Raw genomic sequence first — 5,888 nt, 5'->3', positions numbered from 1 at the left:
TGATACTACTGTTGCAACTAAAACTTCTACTACTACTACTACTACTACTACTACTACTAAATAATAATATTAATAATAATAATAATAATAATAATAATAATAATAATAATAACAATAATACTATTACTACAACTAAAACTACTACTACTGTTATAACTAAAACTGGTACTATTTCTACTCATACTGTTACTACTAAAAAAACTACTTCTACTGTTACAACTAATACTGATACTACTAATACTACTACTACTGTTACAACTAACATTGAAACTATTGCTAATCCTACTGATGCTACTGCTAATACTACTGCTACTCCTACTACTACTACTCATTCTACTACTGTTAAAGCTAATACTGATACAACTACTACTACTACTACTAATGCTATCACTATTACTGCCACTGTTACAATTAATACTAAAACTCCTGAGAGGTACTGTAACTGGGAGAAAGTAGTGTGAGCACTGTGAGGTGTAGGGAGTATGATAGGGAAGAAGGTAGTGTAAAGCGCATGGGGAGGGGGGAAGCAGGTAGTGTGAGGAGCAGGGGGTGGGGGGAAGTTAGTAGGGTGAGGCACAGGGGGTAGGGGGAAGCAAGTAGTGTGAGGCACAGGGGGTGGGGGGAAGCAAGTAGTGTGAGGCACAGGGGGTGGGAGAGGGAAGCAGGTAGTGTGAGGTGCAGGGGGTGGGTGAGAGAAGCAGGTAGTTAAGGCACAGGGGGTGTGGAATAATATGTAAGGGGCATTATGGTGTGTGTAATAATATGTAAGGGGCATTACTAAAAGGAGGAAAAATATTGCAAACTGTCTAGGGGGGGGTGGGGGCACAGTTTTAACTTTTGCATTGGGAGCTGTAATTATTTTTTACAAAAAGCCATGGGGGGGGCATCTGAAACTTTTTTGGCAGGGGGGAGCAAAATTTATAGTTACGCCACTGCTGCTACTACTACTACTGCTAATACTACTACTATTACTAATAATAATACTGCTATTACTACTTTTACAACTAACACTGACACTACTGCTACTACTACTACAACTGCTGCTACTACTACCACTACCATTACTACTACTAATGATTTTGCTACTACTATTATTGCTTATATTAAAGATAGTAATGTTATTACTTCTGCTACTATTTTATTTATATTACTACTACTACTACAATAAATACTGTTACAGCTGACACTAATACTACTACTACTACTACTACTACTACTACTACCACTGCTACTACTGTTACAACTAATACTGATACTACTACTGTTACAATTAACATTGATACTAGTGCTACTACTACTGCTGCTGCTAATACTACTGCTACTCCTACTACTACTCCTCTTACTACTGCTAAAACTAATACTGATACAACTACTAAATCTACTACTACTACTATTACAACTGCTACTACTGCTACTACTACTACTACTACTGCTACTATTACTACAACTACTGCTACTAATGTTACAACTAATACTGATAATACTACTTTTAATACTGCTACTATTGCTGCTACTACTTCTGCTAATACTGCTACTGCTTCTACTACTACAGCTACTGCTACAACTAATACTGATATTACTGCTACTACTTCAACTGCTTCTGCTACTACCACTATTACTATTTTTACTACTGCTATGATTGATACTGATATTGCTGAAACTCCTCCTACTATTATTACTACTACTACTACTACTTCTACTGCTACAACTAATACTGTTACTACTGCTACTACTAATATTGATACCTATACAAATACTGATGCAACTACAACTACTATAAAAACTAGTACTAATATTAATACTTATGCTGCTTCTATGAATACTACTAATTGTAATAATAATACGATTTATGGTAATACTACTGCTACTACTATTACTATTAATACTAATATTAAAACAAAAAAGAATGCTGATACTACTGCACCCCTTCTGTCTCCAGACCAGCCCTCACTTAATGTACCTTCTTCATGATGGTTCCTCTCTTCCAGCAGTAGCAGGTCGGGGAGTGGGTGGGCAGTGGGTTCCTCTCAGTGGCGGTACAGTGTGACAACATGATATCATGCTCCGTGTGCTTTCTTTAAAAAAAATTTGGCCGGGAATGGGCACATCCTGCATTGTAGACCTCATTGTTCAACACCAGGTTTTAATTTTTTCACATCACAATTAATTCATTGAGATTTTTCTCAGCACACTTCATTAGTATTTTGTTTCACATTTTATTTTTTTTACTTTACCATTTTTGGTATCTTACAAAATGATATTGGTATTATCAATCACTATTTATTTGATGTTGTTATCACCATACATTTTTACTTTTTCACATTTCACGCCCATATTGGGATATAGGTTACACATCTACTCATTGGTATTGAACAATGGGAATGTGTAGGTCTATACACTTTTACACATATTTAGTTCACATATTAGTACACATCTATTTGTCTTTGTTATCACTATGTATTTTTACCTTTTCACATTTTACACCCATATTGGGATATAGTTTACAAATTTACTTATTGGTGTTGAACAATGAGGTCTATATATTTGTTCACATATTTATTTATATATTTCATATCAGAGATAGATATTTTTATCTATTTATTAAATATATTTTTAGAGATAACTATTTGATTTAAGTAACTGATTTGGACTTAAGATTGGAATATATTCCAATGGGTATGATTTTATATATATATATATATATATATATATATAGGCTAATTATATGCAGTGATATATACACATGTAATACTCTGTGTTTTATACAGAGAATATGTGCAGCATATTGTTGCCACATATTATCTACATAGGATGATACCTTGATTATTAACAGGGTCCTATGTGATAATGATCTGTAATCATTAAGAGGTGTAATGATAGATATCACACTGAACTCTTGGTATTTTTCTTATACATTCTTTCCAGCTATGTTTACTTATCTTGATAATACCTGCCCCCCTTTTTTTCTTTAATTGATTCCTTATATTTACTATAATTATCATTTTTCTTTATGTAGTTACTATGAACTACATTGACCATCAGGCATCGCGATGGTCATATGATCTGATTGGCTAACTGACTATCACATGAAGTCATTGGGTCCAATAGGATGACGACACGTAATGGATGGCGGGTGAAAGACTCGAGTCACCTAAGTGGGTAACGTAATTACAACCCTCCCTGCTAATTGTTACGAGTGCGCTGAATCAGGTATAAAAACCGGGATTTTTCCATATGTGGTCACGGTGAGGTGAACAAGCCTGTACCCAGGCGAAACGCGCGTCCTTGCTTATTCCATCTGCTACACAACATTTGGAGGCTCAGTTGACCCAGAAACTGGAACCTGCTGGTATCATATATATATTTTTTTTCTGACACAATGCATTTTTCAGCGTTCCTTTTCTTATCACCAATGAGTTACTTAATTTGATTGATCACATGTCGCTCAGGGCTTATGCGGGAGATCTCACATGGGGAATCATAAAACAGCTCTTAGTTTATAATGTCACTGATAGACCTGCTGCTTATCACAGCGCTTCAAGTTAGTTTTTGCATGATGTATCTGGATATGCACATTGAATATCGTGTATAACATAATAGAATCCTGGTCAGCTGATTCCCCCTTTTCTTCTCCCTTATGTTTGTATCATACATGTGTGTTAGATTGTTAGATAGAGGCTTTCTCTGATGTTTAATAGAGATTTTTGCTAATTCTTTGCATTATGTTTAATCATCTTGAAGCATAATAAGAAATTATCTCATAGCTTAGGATCAATATACTTCCTCTATGTATGTTGGTGTAATTGTTTAAATGAGGTATCCAAATCAGCTGCCTTGCTTATTTCATATTTTGCTAACTAAATTTTGAAGTATAATTTCATACAATGAAGTTCTGATCAACAGGCTATGTTTATGTACGTTGATTCAATTATTTAAGTGATGTATCTCTATGCACAAAGAGTTATTTGACCTTATATAGGATATGGTTGAGAAAAAAGATTCAATGTTATAGGTCAATTTTCCTCTTTTGTGTTATCAGTTGCCTCTCTTTGGTATACATATTAACACCATCTATGTTTGTTACTGCTTGCAACTATTTAATATGCAAATGTGATATGATTATTTTTTAAAAACCACATTATGACTAGCAGTGACACTATGAATTGATACAATTGTATAATACAATACATACAGCCATTTTTGAGTTATATGATTATTTTGTTAATCCTAATTTTGATTAAGCGGTGATATTTGATGTATTATCTCTTTTTACCAGCTTTGATCATTAATATGTAATATATTTGATTCAGTTTATGATCCCTAAATAAACACTATATATAGGGATGATTTTGTTCCCTTGAATTATTAGGATTATTGAGGATCACATGATGGTGATTCTAATGCATGGCAATTGATGATATTCTTCTATTTCATGAATAAGTTATGCACATGCATTACTTTACTCAATATATTCTTGTACTACTAACTGGACTCTCCAGTGAGTGACAGTCCTACATATTTTCATGTCAATCTGTGGAAACCATGTGTAAGGGGACATCTACCTTTGCCGAATGAATTATACCTACAGCCATACTTATCTGAACCTGCCCAATCTCGTCTGATCTTGGAAGTGATACAGTACTAGGCCTGGCTAGTACTTGGAAGGGAGACCTCCTAGGAATACCAGGTGCCGTAGGTCAATCTCTATCCGGAAGAAAAGGAAAACACTTGGCACAGATATCACATGAACTATTTGTATATGGTCATATACCATCAATTTATGGATTGAAGAAATGGTAATATGTATCTCATTTTGTGAAATGCAGATTGGATTTGTTTTATTATTTTCGCCATTTAGCTTGGTTGATATTTTTTTATACCCGAGCTTCTGATTTATATATGTTTGTATTTATATAAGTTTACCTCTTTTATTTTATGCAAGCTTAATAAAAGTAATTTTTTATGTGAACTTTGAAATATGTCATTTCATGTAAGAATGCCAAAACAAAGAGCCTTTCTTCTCTTTCCTTGTGTCCATACATGTATATACTATGCTTTGGGAGCACCACCATTAATATAAATTAAGGAGAATTATTCCGGATTTTGTAGTATGATTGGTCTACCTATTAATTCATAATTACTAATCACCATTTGTGCTATGGGTCACATTCTTTGTTCTGTGTGGAATCTTTCTCTTTTTGTTTCTACAAATCATCTATATAGTTGTTAGATAGACCTAAAAAGATCACACCTTCAATCTACTTTGTGTAAACATAAGTCTGATCATATGTTAGTAACTTATAACAGTCACCATCTGCAAGTTCTCTTTGAATCTCAGATACATAGTCGGATCTATTTAATAGAACAATGCCAGCTCCCTTATCGGAGGGATGGATCATGACATCAGAGTTATCCCTCAAGGCACTAACAGCAAGATTCTCTTCTTTAGACAAATTGGAATATGAAATCCTCTGTTTCTCCATAAAGGGAAGAGTATCACATTTTACTAGCTTAATGAAAGTATTGATGGATGAATTAAGACCAGGTGGGTCAAAAGTACTTTTGGGTTTAAATGTAACACTTTCCACTGAAGTAGAAGGATGTCTAACAAAGAAATCCTTTAATTTCAATGAACGGTGAAATATGTCGAAATATGCAATTCTACTCCAAAATCAAATGTGGTCTGTTTAAAAGTCCTAACAAAGGACAAGTCTTTAGAGAGGACAGACAACTCCTGATCAGCTGGTGTATAGGTGGATGAGTTAAAAATTACAACCTCCTCCTGCTCCTTTGGTTCTGAGTTTTTTTTATGGTGTCTAGTCCCTCCCCTTCAACAGGTCCTCTTTTTGGACCTTTGTACTTGGACCTTGTCCCACCCTCCTTTAAAA

At 34.5% G+C, this 5,888-nt stretch overlaps 1 pseudogene; it reads left to right on the top strand.

Moving 5' to 3' along the window:
* The first annotated feature begins 4,580 nt into the window (after nucleotides 1-4,580).
* On the top strand, nucleotides 4,581-4,699 carry LOC148523015 (5S ribosomal RNA; annotated as a pseudogene).
* Nucleotides 4,700-5,888: the final 1,189 nt, after the last annotated feature.

This window comes from Taudactylus pleione, unplaced genomic scaffold, assembly GCF_031769625.1.
Source record: "Taudactylus pleione unplaced genomic scaffold, aTauple2 ptg000134l, whole genome shotgun sequence".
Taxonomy (NCBI): Eukaryota; Metazoa; Chordata; class Amphibia; order Anura; family Myobatrachidae; genus Taudactylus; species Taudactylus pleione.
Note: the sequence above shows the minus strand (reverse complement) of the source record. Positions and strands in the feature narration are given on the sequence as shown.